General features: G+C 40.7%; 1 protein-coding gene and 1 long non-coding RNA gene across 12 annotated transcripts in view; both read left to right on the forward strand.

Annotated features, from left to right (window-relative positions):
• The window catches only part of MRAP2 (melanocortin 2 receptor accessory protein 2), a 60,963-nt gene that overhangs the window by 41,082 nt on the left and 4,205 nt on the right, over positions 1-15,676 (forward strand). The window lies entirely within an intron of this gene.
• On the forward strand, positions 4,184-7,417 carry LOC144582178 (uncharacterized). Its single transcript, XR_013534371.1, has 2 exons — positions 4,184-4,217; positions 7,312-7,417. It is a non-coding gene; the product is annotated as an uncharacterized LOC144582178 (long non-coding RNA).

Genomic DNA, 15,676 nt, shown 5'->3' on the forward strand with positions numbered 1-15,676 from the left:
TGTTTTTTCTTTAAGCTATCTATTTCCTTGAATATTTCTCTCTTCTGGTATTGTTCTTTGGATTTCTTGTATTGGGCTTTGACTTTCTTTGATGTCTCCCTGATTAGCTTAATAACTAACCTCCTGAATTATTTTTCAGGTAAATCAGAGATTTCTTCTTTCTTCTAGCTGGTGAGCTAGAATGATTTTTGGGGGGTGTTAAAGAGCCTTGTTTTGTCATATTACCAGAGTTAGTTTTTTGGTTTCTTCTCATTTGGGTAGGCTCTGTCAGGGGGAAGGTCTAGGACTGAAGGCTTTTGTCCCATGGGGTGTTCCCTTGATGTAGTACTCTCCCCTTTTCCTGAGGATGTGCATTCCTGTAGGCTGAACTGCAGTGATTGTTGTCTCTCTTCTGGGTCCAGCCACCCAGAAAGACCTACTGGCTCCAGGCTGATACTGGGGTTTGTCTGCACAAAGTCCTGTGATGTGAAATGTGTATGAGTCTCTCAGCCGTGGATATATACCAGTGCCTGTTCTAGTGGTGGTGGCAGGGGGTACAATGGACTCCATGAGGGTTTTTAGTTTTGGTGGGTTAATACTCTATTTTGTGCTGGTTGGCCTCCTGCCAGGATGTGATGCTTTCCAGAGAGCATCAGCTCTGGTAGTTTGGGGATGAACAGGCAGTGGACAGAGCCCTAAAACTCCCAGGAGTATATGTCCTTTGTCTTTAGCTACCAGGGTGAATAGGGAAGGACCATCTGGTTGTGGCAGGGACAGACATGTCTGAGCTCAGACTCTCCTTAGGTGGGTCTTGCTCTGGCTGCTGTGGGAGATGGGGGTGAGGCTCCCCAGTCAGGGGAGTTGTGTACTTAGGAGGATTATGGCTGCCTCTGCTGAGTCATGCAGCTTGTCAGGGAAGTGGGGAAAAGCCAGCAGTCACAGGCCTCACCCAGTTGTCATGCAAATCAAAGGGCTAGTCTCACTCCTACCTTTTCCCCCTAACAGCCCATAGTCTATATCCAGGCCGTGGGTGAGCTGGACTTGAGAACTTGTTCCAGGCCACCCACCTCCCGGCTGTGAAAGAAAAGGGCTTGGTTCCTCCCCTGCCCTTGGAGTCTGCACACCGGATTCGTGCCCTTCCCCAAGTTCTGGCCAGGAGGCTTCTTGCCCCATTCAAATTGTTATAAAGTTCAGCTGAAGATTTCCTTCTCCCTGCGGTGTTTCTCCCCCTCAAACATCCCTGCCCCCCCACCCCAGATCCTCTGGCTGCCCTCCCTATAGATACCTGTGGTGCCAGTCAGGAATGGTGTGCTTGCTGGTCCATTGAGCTCCCAGGGCCTTTCTGCTGCTTCCTCTAGTATTTCACTCAGCTCCTTAAATTGACTCAGCTCCAGGTATGGACGGAAACTTCTCCTACAAACAGACCTTCCATTTCTCCAGTGGGGGTATATGTTCAGGAGAGGAGGCTCTCTCTTTCCCACTTCTGCAGTTGGGGCACTCACAATATTCGGGTTGTCTCCTGGGTCCTGCAGGAGCAATCCACTTCCTTCAGAGGATCTGTGGATCCCCTTGGGATTTCTGGGTTTTGTCTTGCCATTGATATGGAGCTAAAATTCACAGTGTGAGCCTCTGCATGCTGCTCTGTCCATTTGAGTTGGGGCTGCAATCTAGTTCTGCCTCCCATCTGCTGTGATGATTACTTCTGTTTGTTTTGTCACATAATGCACCAAGCATGGGGCTCTGGATTCAAACATTTCCAGGTTTACTTATTGAGACTTTGGTCTGGATTATTAACCTCTCTGTGCTTGAGACTCTTTATATGTAAGTAAGGAAGTATCTGCCTCCTAGCATTATTGTAAACCAATCTTGTCCAACATGCGGCACAGCATAGCTTTGAATGCAGCCCAACACAACCTCGTAAATTTACTTAAAAACATTTGAGATTTTTTTTTTAAGCTCATCACCTGTCATTACTGTTAGTTTATTTTATGTGTGGGACAAGACAATTACTCTTCTTCCAATGTGATCCAGAGAAGCCAAAGAATTGGACATCCCTGTTGTAAAACACAGAAGTGAGCAGACTGTGGAGCTGCTTGCAAAAGCTGGGTCCAGAGCATCCCTCAGTAAAGATGAGTCACTGTGTGAGCTGAAGGGTCTAGATAAAGAGTAGGAGGGAGAAGAAAAAGGAACCCATTCTCCCATGGAATAGCCAGGTCCTAAGCTATATCTACACTGATCAAAATATTGCCTCATTCTATCCCAGCTTCAGCTTGGCTGTGTCCCAAAGTGAAAAAGCAAGATGAATCTAGAAAGGCAGCTAAGTAGAGAATCCTTGTGTTAGATCAGAAGGACCAACAACTTTGAATTTTGATTGCTTTACATATCAGGCTCTCTGGTTGGTTTGTCACTAAGATAGTTACTTCTTAAAGTAGGATATCAAGCAGCATCCTTTTGGAACATGATTCCAACAGCATGTTTAATACCCAATTAAGTCTGGAAGTTCAGAATGGGCTAATGCTGGATCTACTACTGAATTTAATATTTTTCTCCCTGGAGGCATCTGAGGCCAGGGCCAAATGGCTCCCCAGGATCTTATCATTGCTACACATAGAAGTGTGTGAGCTTCCTGTTGATAGTAGTAAGACACAGGGTAGCAGATAACGCCACCTGCGCCCTGACCCCCTGTGCCCATGCCCACAGCAGACACATAGCCAAGACTTTTGCCTGAGAATTATTTTCAAAACAGATCTCCAGGCAGCCACCAGGAATCAATCACAGTTTACCTGGGAGAGAATGTTTATCTGCCATCTCTGGCTGGCCTTTCTTTTAACGTACTGGATGGCAAGAGTTGAGATCCACTTAACTGCGCAGAGCCAATAACACTGCAATAAAATGGGTATTTATTCCCTGAATTTTTTGACCTGGGATCATGCTAGAATGAGAACTGGAATCACTAACTAATGACTTCTGTTAAGTAGGGGAATCTGTGCTAGGCTAGGCTGTCAGAAAGCAAGTTGTTAATCCTCAAATCTTAGTATAACACAACAGAGGTTTATTTCTTGCTCAAACTCCATGTCTGCTAAGGTTGGCAAGAGGTAGACAGAAATATCTTCCCTTGCAGCTGCCCTTTCCCCACCACGCAGCCTCCTAGGCTCCTGTGACAGGGTAAGAAAACATTTGGAGATCTCAAGACTGCCCCTCCTTTCTTCACCTGGGCGCAGCACACATCCCTTCCTCCTAGGCTCTTTAGTTAGAGCTAGCCACGCCCACCTGACTGCCCAGGCTGGAAAGGGTAGTCTTCTTTGTGCTCAGAAGGAAACAGGCATGCATTGGTGAGCACTGAGAAGGTAGACTGCAGAGGAAGAAAGACTGCTATAAAGCTGACATCACCCTTCTTAAAAGCTTTTAGGCCTAAGAAGCAGCTTTGATGGGGATTATTTTTTCCATGGATGGAATATTTGCTTTTGTATGGGTGGCAGAGGGGGTGGGGCAGGAAGGGGATCTCTTATCTGTATTTTTTTAAGGATAGTGAAGATAAAAGAAGCATTTCCTCCTGCTTTCTGAGCTAAGGAGCCATTTATTCTGCATGCTGCCTTGCTAAAGCATTATGGCTCCATTATCATAAATCTGCCAGGTGGAGAGTAATGGGAAAGCCATGGGTCACATTTTTAATATTGAATACTTTGGACTTTTTGAAAAATTATCAAAGCCCAGGCATTCTGTGCCTCACATACTCTCCTTTTGTAGCCTTTGTGAAGTACACCTTGTCCAGATGGGAGTGTTCTTCACTTAGAGGCCAGTGCAGGGTTGCTCAGGACCTTGTAAAAATGGGAGTTATATTATACCTTGAATAGCAATTTACCCCAATATCACACTCATTAAAGAATGGGTACATGGAGCTAAAAATTAACAGCAGGGAAGAGTCAGTGTTCAAAATTTTTTATATTGACCATGGCCACAGGAACTCGATGGCAAAGTGTAGATGTAGTGAGTGATTCTTGAGGAAGCCCTGTCATTCTGATGGATCTACCACTATGAACAGGTAGAAAATCTATTTTATGTGTCTGGTTCAGTCTACAACTTTTGTTCAGGTTATTATTATTTTTTCTTTTGAGATGGAGTCTCACTCTGTCACCCAGGTGGGAGTGCAGTGGTGCGATCTCGACTCACTGCAACCCTCTACTGTCCAGGCTCAAGTAATCCTCCCACTTCAGCCTCCCGAGTAACTGGGACTACAGGTATGTGCCAAGACATTCAGCTAATTTTTGCATCTTTTTTTTCTTTTGAGACAGAGTCTTGCTCTGTCGCCCAGGCTGAAGTACAGTGGCATGATCTCAGCTCACTGCAACCTCTGCCACCTGGGTTCAAGGAATTTGCCTGCCTCTGCTTCCTGAGTAGCTAGGATTATAGGCACCTGCAAATACGCCTGGCTAATTGTTGCATTTTTAGTAGAGAAAGGGTTTCTCAATGTAGGCCAGACTGGTCTTGAACTCCTAACCTCAAATAATCCTCCTGCCTCTGCCTCCCAAAATTCTGGTATTAGAGGCATGAGCCACAGTGCCTAGCCTAATTTTTGTATTTTTAATAGAGACAGAACTTCACCATGTTGCCCAGGCTGGTCTCAAACTCCTGGCCTCAAGTGATGTGCTTGCATCGGCCTCCCAAAGTGCTGGGATTACAAGTGTGAACCACTGTGCCTGGCCAGACATATACATTAAAATCCCACTAGAAGTGACTGCTGGAACTACCAGATGCCCACAGGCTGGTCTGCCCACCAATTTTTATGAGTGGGGCAAACTGAAGACAATTGTCAGCATTCTAAGACCATTAGCACAGCAGCAGTCATTTCATTTGTAAAAACTCATCAAAAATCTGGAAAATTGCTAGTGGAATAATCCAGAGCATTACATGTGTTTTTCCTCTGCAAATGGAGGTGGGAGGAGTCTATCCTTCTGTCTTGATTTGTCTTCAGGGTCACAGAGGAAGGAGTACTTCATTAACACTAGAGTGGCTGTGCCTCTCATAGGAATCAGGGCTTTAGACAAGCCCACAGATACAGCTGTTCAGTATGTGGTATTTCATAAAGAGCTCACTGAGGTCTAATTAGTGCAAGGCCCTTTGAGGGATGCAAAGATGAACCAAATACAGCATATCAGTATATAGAAGAGAAAGACTACCCACAAAATAGCCCTGACACAGGCAGAAAAGGATGCATCCTGAAAGAGCGGGTTAGTAAAATATGGCAAGAGCACAGAGGAGGGACAGATCTCTTCCCATTGGGAGATTAGAGTGTCTCCATGAAGTCAGTGACATGGGCGTTGACAGTGAAGAAGATATTTGATTGACAGAAAGACTGGTGGAAGGGCCTGTCAGGTAGAAAGAATAGCACAAACAAAGGCACAGAGAGTGGCAGTCCTGAGTACACTGGGGGCCTGTCATGTCCTTTGTTGCTAGACTATAGGATTAGCAAGGTGACTGGTGGGAGAGGACACTGGAAAGGCCAGATGATGTGAGAGCAGGGGTCTGGAATATCAGACAGGAGTTGGGGAGTTGAGGAAAAATTGTGAGCATGTGGGTGTCATGGGGAGTAAGTGACAATTACTGTTTGGGTATCAAAGGATTGGGTGGGTCCTTGTGTTAGGTGCACTCTGTGCAGGTACAAAGAATCTTACAGATATGCAGAAAACATGACTTAACCTGTCATGAGAAGAACAAAAGGCTAAGGATCGGAACAGTCTGAACGGTCTTTATTTTGGCTGGTAGAGTTATGTGATGTTGCAGTCAATAGGTTAAGTCCAATACCTTTTCTTATAATAGGCAGAAAGCTATGATTACAAATTCTCAAAACAAGTAAGTATAAAAATGGTTTCAGGATTCTATCAAAATAGTTGTAATTTTTAAACGTTAGGATGACACAGGAAAGCTTCTAACAATGATAACAATGATAAAATCTTGGCAAAACACAAAAAACTATTGGAAAGCGTTAGAGAATGAACATAAGCAGATAAAAACTGAAGGGCTTTTGGCTCTTGAAAGAAGGAAACTGCCTAGCTTATGTCTATGGTTATATAATTTTCTACCTGAAGTCTTCCAATTCACAAACATATCTGCCTTTCCATATGTTAGGTGTTCTTCAATTTCCCTTTAATGGTTTGAAAATTTCAGAGTACAGATCTTGAACATCCTTAGTTAAATTTATTGTTAACGATTCTATTTTTTGTGTGTGTTATTGTGAATGGAGTTACCTTTTTATTACTAGTATGTAGTAATACCATGATTTTGAATAAGGTCAATTGAAAGAAAAATATTTTTACATGACAGTGCTGGTCTAACTGGATAAACAGAAAAAATGAAAGATTGCCTTATCTCAACATGGGGCTTGTCTTCAAAGTAAAAGCTCCTAGAACTGCACTGACAAAGAACTTTCTGTGATGATGGACATGTGTCTGTGCTGTCCAGATAGGTAGCCACTGGCCACATGTGGTTACTGAGCATTTGCAATATAACTAATATGACTGAGAAACCAAATTGTGAATTTCACTTGATTGAAATGTAAATAGCCACATATTGGTAATGCATCATATTGGCCAACATGATTCTAGAAGACAGCACAGGAAAATATCTTCATGATGTTAGGATAGGCAATTGTGTCTTAGAGAAGATGTAAAAAGCACTGAACAAAGGAAAAAAATTGATAAACTTAACTGATTAAAGCTTATACTCATCAAAAGACATCTTTGAGAAAATGAAAATGCCAAGTTACAGATCAAGAGAAAATGTATGCAATACACATAACTGACAAAGGACTCGTATTCAGAATATATGACAAAACTTCCACAAGTCAGTAACAAAACCCTTATCTTTCTTATGCTTCACAAAAGAAGATACACTGATAGCCAATAAGCACAGTAAGAGATGCTCAAACGTTATTACATATCAGAGAAATGCCATTAAAGTCACAGTGAAACGTCATTTCACTCCCATTGGAATGTCTAACATTAATATGATTGACAACACCAGATGTTGGGAAGCAGTTTGCTTTGGCTTGGTTATAGTTTGTTTGTCCTCACCAAAGCTCATGTTGAAATTTGGTCCCCAATGTGGCAGTTTTGAAAGGTGGGCCTAATGGCAGCTGTTTGGGTTATAGGGGTGGATCTCTTGTGAATGGCTTAGTGATATTCTGACAGCAGTGAGTTCTTGCTTTCTCAAGATTGGATTAGTTCTCTTGGGAATGGATTAGTCCCCTCAAGAGTAGGTTGCTATAATGCCAGGACACTCCTCAGATTTTCCTTCCTTTTTATGGGTCTGCTTCTCCTTTGACCTTCTTTGCAGTGTTGTGGTGCAGCATGAAAGCCCTCACCAGAAGCCAGGCCCATACCCTTGAACTTCTCAGCCTGAAGAACCATGAGCTAAATAAACTTATTTTCTTTGTAAATTACTCAGTCTCAGGTATGCTTTTATAGCAACGTGAAATGGACTGCAACAGAGGTGGAAAAACTAATTCTCATACATTGTGGTGGAATGTAAAATGGTACTACTTTGTAAAACTTTGCAGTTTCTCATAAAGTTAAGCATACATTTACTTCTCTTGAATAAATACATAACAATAGAATTCTATTGTTATGTATTTATTCAAGAGAAGTAAAAACATATGCACAAAGAGACTTTTCAACAATATTCAAAGTAGCTTTACTCACATAGTCCCAAGCTGGAAAAACCCAAATGTCTTTCAGCAGGAGAATGAATAAACAGATTGTAGTATAGTCATACGATGAACATTGGTAAGAAAAAGGACAAACTATTGTCATATACAACAATATGGATAGATAAATCTCAAAAACATTGAGCAAAAGCTTTAACCCTGGCACAAAAGGCGATATATTGTATGATTCTATTTACATGAATTTCAGGAACAGTCTGACTTAGTCTGTGGAAATAGAATCCGAGCAGTGTTATCTAAAGGGAGTAAAGATTGAATGAAAGAAAACTTTCTGGAATGAAGGAAATAAATGTCTTTTATGTTGATTGGGTGGTAGTTACATGGGTGTGTTTATTAATAAAAATGCATCATATTTTATACTTAAGGTCTGTACATTTCACATTTACATACATGGTATGTAAACTTTACCCAGTGATGATAAGAATCATAACTGAATTGAAGTAAGTGGTGTCCCTGATGATAGTTTCTCACATTATCAACCCAAATAACAGAGGCTCTCTAAAAGAAAATGATATTTTTTCATAATAGGGCACTGCAATGGGAATACTCAGATCAAGGTAAACTGTGTGTATTCTAGGAGACAAAGGAAGATAAAGATATTTAAAGGAAAAGTGAGGAGTATTACACAATTATTTCAAGATAATTATCCTTGGCTACAAGGATTAATAACAAAGGTGGCATCAGTTCAACGTTGGACGGATAGTTGCTGGGCAGATGTCCTTGTAGAAGTATTTTTTTTGTTGTGAGACTGAGATGGCCTTTGTGCAAGGTTATGGTATTTTTAGTCTTTTGTGATGATTCTTATTAACAGGCACTCATGCATGAGAACCCTCCTTTCAAGACCTTCCCCAGCTCTATTGCCAGGATTTTTAACATAAGTGACTTCATTTTGATTCTGACAACTTTCACATTCTCTCTTTTGATGTAGCTTTCTCTAAAGGCATCACTGATGAATCATCCCATAGTTAAATTTGATTGTCCCTTGGTGCCAGGATTTACCTGTCCTGGTTTGGTCTAATCTAGTCCTGTGCTAGATTGGTGACTAGGAATCAGTGTCAAAAGCCTTTTAGCCACAATTGAGCAACAAAGAAGGTTTGGAGAAAATGGCTCTCAGGCTAAGTCTACCTGAAGCCCATATTTAAGTTTATAATTTTGTCTGTTTTGTAAGTGTTAGCTATCACCTCAAACTGCTAGTCCAGCATTATTCTGTTGGGAGTTGTACTTCTGCAGAAGTTTAACAAGTAACAGTTACAAAGTTTACAAAGAAAAGTAGACAGTAAAATTAATAGTAATATGATAATCTCAGTTTGCCTGATAGTTTTGAAGCATGAACCTGAGCTTAAAGGCAATCAGTTGAATAAATCAAATGGCACAGGGAATTAGGTGAGATGTGTTTTAACAATGTGGCCTGTTTTCTTATTTTGTATATATGGGTCTCCATTTTCCCAGAGAAATATATCTAGGTACAGTATGTAGTATTAGCAATAGCACAGATATTTATTTATTTAAATTATAGATAATATAGAGCAATTTTATTTTCTGGTATCCCATGGCTAGGTTGAATTAAAGTAGAGCAGACAGAGAACAACAGTTGTATTAGGGACATTGCCAAAGTCTCCCATTAGGTGCACTACAGGATGTATCTCTAAGGTCAGGTTTTGTCAAATTATCAGCAAAATGTATTGATTGTGAAATTTCAAGTGTACCATTATCCTGTCAAGTGAAGAAGGTAGGCATTAAGAAAGGTAAAAGTCTCTTATGATATGGAGTCTTTTTCTGATGTCTTGGGAAAAGCTGTGTACTGCATGAAGCTGTCAACTTCTCACCCTTGTTTGCAGTTTGCATGTGCCTATTTATGGCATAAGGTGCTGATATGGTTTGGCTCTGTGTCCCTACCCATATCTCATCTCAAAATGAAATCCCCATGTGTCCTGGGAGGGACGTGATGGGAGGTGATTGGATCATGGGGGCAGTTTTCCCCTTGCTATTCTTGTGATAGTGAGTTCTCACAAGATATGATGGCTTAAAAGTATGTGGTAATTCCTTGGCTGGGCACAGCGGTTCACACCTGTAATCCCAGTACTTTGGGTGGCTGAGGCAGGTTGACCACTCGAGGTCAGGAGTTTAAGACCAGCGTGTCCAAATGGTAAAACCTTGTTTCTACTAAAAATACAAAAATTAGCCCAGCGTGGTGGTGCGTGCTTGTAATCCTAGCTACTTGGGAGGCTGAGACAGGAGGATCAGTTGAACCTGGGAGTCAGAAGTTACAGTCAGCCAAGATCAAGCCACTGCACTACAGCTTGAGTGACATAATGAGGCTCCATCTCAAAAATAAGTAAATGAATGAATAAATAAATAAATAAAAGTATGTGGTGGTTCCCCCTCTGTTGACACCATGTAAGATGTGCCTTGCTTTCCCTCTACTTTTCACTATGATTTTAAGTTTCCTGAGACATCCCTAGCCATGCAGAACTTTGTGAATTAAACCTCTTTTCTTTATAAATTACCTAGACTCAAATAATTCTTCACAGCAGTGTGAAAACAGATTAATACAGGTGCTTTGGTGAACTCTCTGTGTGACCCATATATTACACTTTAGACTTGTCCCTTAAAATTCACCAAGTTTAAGGTTATAGGGCTTCAGAAACAGAATAGTTTGCATTTTTAGTAATTTCATGGTAGAAAGTTGAATTGAAAAAATCTAGAATAATTCAGGATGTGGTCTATCCTTAGGAAGATAACAAGAACTTGAAAATAAGTCACAGGGCTAAAAACCTGAGAACAAGAGTGTTGTAGTTTTTCTCTAGAAACATAACTTTTTTTCTCTCATATCATTGTATTTTTAATAACAAAGCTCAATCTTTAGTAAGATGTATAGATAATTCCCTTCTAATTATAACCTTCATGAACCTTTCATAACCTGCTCAAATTTTCAATAACATGCTTAAGCCTTTAGTTTTGTCCCATTCTTCCTCTTTTCTTTTTTTTTTTTTTTTTTTTTTTGAGACGGAGTTTTGCTCTTGTTACCCAGGTTGGAGTGCAATGGCGCGATATCGGCTCACCGCAACCTCCGCCTCCTGGGTTCAGGCAATTCTCCTGCCTCAGCCTCCTGAGTAGCTGGGATTACAGGCATGCGCCACCATGCGCAGCTAATTTTTTGTATTTTTAGTGGAGACGGGGTTTCACCATGATGACCAGGATGGTCTCGATCTCTTGACCTCGTGATCCACCCGCCTCGGCCTCCCAAAGTGCTGGGATTACAGGCTTGAGCCACCGCGCCCGGCCTCTTCCTCTTTCTTAATAACCATTTTTTTAAATTGCATTTTAGGTTTTGAGGTACATGTGAAAAACATGCAAGATTGTTGCTTAGGTACACACATGGCAGTGTGATTTGCTGCCTTCCTCCCCTTCACCTATATCTGGCATTTCTCCCCATGCTCTCTTCCCCCAACTCCCCACCCCCCACTGTCCCTCCCCTATTTCCGCCCAAGAGACCCCAGTTCGTAGTGCTTCTCTCCCTGTGTCCATGTATTCTCATTGTTCAACACCCGCCTATTTTATGTTAGAACAAAAATTTACTACACAGATCCTTTCTTATACAAAATTATTCCCTTTTCTTTTTAATCTTCCTTACCAAAAATGTATGTTCATACTTACAACTTTCTTCATGTCTCTCTCCTACTTACCAGTAGAGATGGGGTTTTGCCATGTTGCCCAGGCTGATCTCAAACTTCTGGACTCAGACAGTTCTCCTGTCTTTGCCTTCCAAAATGCTGAGATCACAGACAGGAGCCACCATGCCTGGCCTGTTTACTTTTGTTTGTTTGTTTGTTTGTTTGTTTTGATACTTTTAAACAATTATACTTGGATTACTCACAGAAATGGAGGTATTCAACAAAACTAGTCATTATTTTAAGTTATTTCCCTGTTAATCATTTTTATAGCTTGTGAATATCAGTTGCTCACCTAAGTAAGAGCCTTAAAGTTAAATTTATATTTTGCCAATAACTCAGAAGATGCAGCTGCTTTTATTAAACCAATAAATGAAATTAGTCTTACATATGAAAGAATTACAGAAACAAATTTATTCTGTTTTTAGGCTGAATTTATAATTTTATCACCTTAAAACATCTAATACAATCTTGTCTGAACGAAAACCCAGGCAAAATTATATGCCGACAATTTTGAAGACCTCTCTATTTTAATTTTATCAACAAACTTAAGACCAGCTTATTTATCAAAGATTTACTTAAGTAATGTGAACTAAAAACACTTGAGTTAGTTATCATATATTTTGGAAGAAAAATATATACACAACATTAAAACATACAGACAACACAAATACATAGAAGCAGATTTTCTAGCTTTTCATTTTAGTCATGAGACAGTATAACATGGTAATACAAACTCAGTTTATAAAAGGACAGTTGGATCAAATTATATTCCTGACAAAATGGGACTTGTTCACTTGGCTAGTCTTTGTTTGGCTCAGCAAATAATCTTATTAAGACTGTGAACTAAAATTTTGGATAAGAAAATTTTCATAGCAGTTTGATACAAATAAAAATAATAAACCTCTCATCCTTTATTTCAGTTTCAAATGAGTTTAGGGTATATTTTTGAACTCCCAACCTCAGGTGATCTGCCCGCCTGGGCCTCCAAAGTGCTTGGATTACAGGTGTGAGCCACCACGCCCAGCCTTGGGTATATTTTTAATATTTACATTTTAGCCAGGACTGGCTACATTGTATAAGAGAGATAAAATCTTCAAGTGGCCTTGGATTTTTAGTAACAAACCTATCTTTTGCTGGTCTGGTTTGCTTGACTAGTCAATGTGGATGAGGAAGCAGTTTAGCACAGTTTTTCTCCAGCTTTTTCTAGTCCTTCCATGGTAGATAAAGCAATTTTTATGCCAGACAAAGATATATTATTCCTCTGAGTGCAAGATTTTGACTTGTTTGATCTGAGAGGCTAATTTTTATAAACATTCATGTGGTTATTTGCTTTTAGAATACCAACCCTTTAATTAAGTGTTCTATTATCCAAAGCACTTTTTAGTCAACAAACCTAGATTTACATTTCCAAAGGTATCTAAATTGTTGGTTTCCAGGAACCTGGAACCTGTAATCTGTAAAGCAATTAAATTTTTTTTCATTTTGACTGGAATGCCATAAGCAGTGTTTGTCTTAACACCAGCAGAAAAGTCAGCAGGTTCAACATAGGCAGAAAAAAAAGAGAGAGACAGAGATAGCCTAGAAGGCTCTCCGTATTAACTCTGTACTTGAAGTTTCTATTTCAGCTCTAAGAAAAACAGGGTGGGGAGTTTGAATGATCTCCATGATGCCCATTGAGTTTGTGTGCACCAGGAAAAGCCGTATAGCCAGCTGGAGTCCCAGAAGACCTGGCATGCTGTGATGTTTGAGAATCTCATTTTTTATTTTTTATTTTTTTTTTGAGACGCAGTTTCACTCGTTACTCAGGCTGGAGTACAATGGCGCAATCTTGGCTCACCACAACCTCTGCCTCCTGGGTTCAGGCAATTCTCCTGCCTCAGCCTCCTGTTAATTTCTTATTAATTTCTTAAGAGCAAAGAAAATCCCATAAACGGTGTCAGGGGAATGTCAGGAGTTTGTACTGGTGTGCAAAGAAAATCCTTTAAATCTTGTCAGTAAAATGTCAGAAGTGTAGATTAGTGTCTTAAACAGTGGGAGCTGACATAGTGGCTTTTAATTAGCCATCATTCATCCACTATTTAGGGTGTTTATTTTTGCACTTGAAGATTTTCAGAAGCAAGGAGGAAGAGCCAAATCATTTACACACATGCAAACCCAAATTGGAGTGTTCACAGAAATTTTAACCCAGGCATGAAAATTAAACAAAATATTAAACTAGGCATGCATAAAGAACCAAAAATGAACTCACCAGAAAAGCCATGCCTCAAAGACAGGTTGTAAATCCTGTAGAAACCGGAGTACTCCCCACAAGGACACTTCTCAAGAACAGTTGCCAACAAAAAGACTTTTATAGTTCCAATAGGGATGCAGCATTCTTCATTTCAAGTAAGCTTATAACCAAACCAAATCTCAGATAAAGTAAAAAAGCCTCTATCAAGAAGAAGAGCCTTAGCCTGAGTGAAGTCTCACCAAGGCAGAACAGGTGAGCCATGGAAGCTGAGAGCTCAAAGGGCTCAAGGTGACCACAGCCCACAGGTTCCAAGAATCACTGATTCCTTCCAAAAGTGATCTTGCTTCAGGTTCCAACTCTGGAGACCATTTGTCTCAACCTAAACAACAAACACTGAGAGGTTCTTGCCCGGGTCTGCCCCACAGACCCCAGCAGCACTATGGATGAATAAACTCACTGAAACACAACATAGAATGGAAGAGTGGGCTAGGGTGTCCATGGCCACTCACAGACACTCTTGAGAGAGATCACAGCCAGGACCCCAAAACAAGCTGGCACTCACAGCATTTATTCAGTATAGATTAAATAACAGGTTCTGAGTCAACACACTTATGGATAATGATTAAAGGCCAGGTTCCAAGGCCTAAAGCCAACACCATTGATGGGTAATATCCCTGGTCGACCTCTCCCCAAGAGAGCCATCCAGAAAGATCAAAGGTTAGTTTTAGGCCCACATGAGTAAACAAGTTATTCAGGTAAACCCCCCCACATTCCCTAGCTATTTGCTTTTGTTATCAACTAAAGGTCAATGGGATAAGGCTGCCTTCAGCCGAAACTTCTACTGAAACTATGCAAACTTCTTGGCCTTCCAAGAAGGTTTGTGACTATATTCTATAATTTGACAATCTTTCCCACCATGAATTAACCCCACAGGTTCTCTAAAAGAAAATGATGTTTACATGGTAATGGGTCATTGCAATAAGAATACTTATACTCTATAACCTATGTGCATATTCTGGGAAGTAAAAGAAGACAAAGGTTTTAAAGGAAAAGTGAGGAGGGTTACATAGTTGTTTAGAGAGAGTTATCCTTAGCTACAAGGAACATTACAGGTGGTGCCAGTTCCAGGTTGTACAGGCAGTTGCTGGGCAGATTCCTAACAGAAGTATTTTTTTTGTACGAGGTTATGGTTTTTGCAATCTTTCATGATGTTTATTGTTATCAGACATTTGTGTGTGAGAATTCCCACTTCATGGCCTTCCCCAGCTCTATTCATCAGGATATATATATATATTTTTAACATTAAGTGACTCCATGTTTTTTCTGACAACTTTCACAACATGCAGGTCCTTTTGAAGAGACAAAAGTCCAGTGTATTGAGTATTTAATATTTACTGGATTCTCCCTTCCTGAGAAGAGTACAAAGATTAACTTTTTGCTCTTCTCAGGAAGGGAGAATCAGTCACATTGTACTGTTGCCACATCAAGGGATCATTGGAAGGAAGCTAGAGGGAAGGGGGTGGCCATGGGACCATAAGGTAGCCTCAGGGGTCAGGAAAGGTACCTCAGAGGAGCTTTAATGTCTGCTACCTTGGCTCTGGCCTGGGGAGGGCCAAAAATCTCTGACTCCTTTGTGCCTTAGTTCTCCAGCAAGGTTGGTTAAGAAACTTTAATTCCAGGAAACATAGCTGTGTCATGGAAGAGCAGCTACACACAGTTGGGCTTCTGGGTCTGCTGTCACACTCAGCTGGTGCCATAATAGGTAAGCAGAAAAGCTATTTCTCAGAGCTTCTTAGCCTTGGAATTGAGGAATGGTGTGGGCCCCAGCAATCTTAATTATGCTTTCTCTGAATGCTTTGTGAACCTCCCCCAAATCTGAGACAGGTCTCAGTTAATTTAGAAAGTTTGCCAAGGTTGAGGATGCACACCCATTACACAGCCTCAGGAGGTCTTGACAACATGTGCCCAAGGTGGTCAGAGCACAGTTTGGTTTTACACATTTTAGGGAGATATGAGACATCAATCAACATATGTAAGATGAACATTTGTTCAGTCTGGAAAAGCAGGACTACT

This window comes from Callithrix jacchus, chromosome 4, assembly GCF_049354715.1.
Source record: "Callithrix jacchus isolate 240 chromosome 4, calJac240_pri, whole genome shotgun sequence".
In the NCBI taxonomy this organism is placed as follows: Eukaryota; Metazoa; Chordata; class Mammalia; order Primates; family Cebidae; genus Callithrix; species Callithrix jacchus.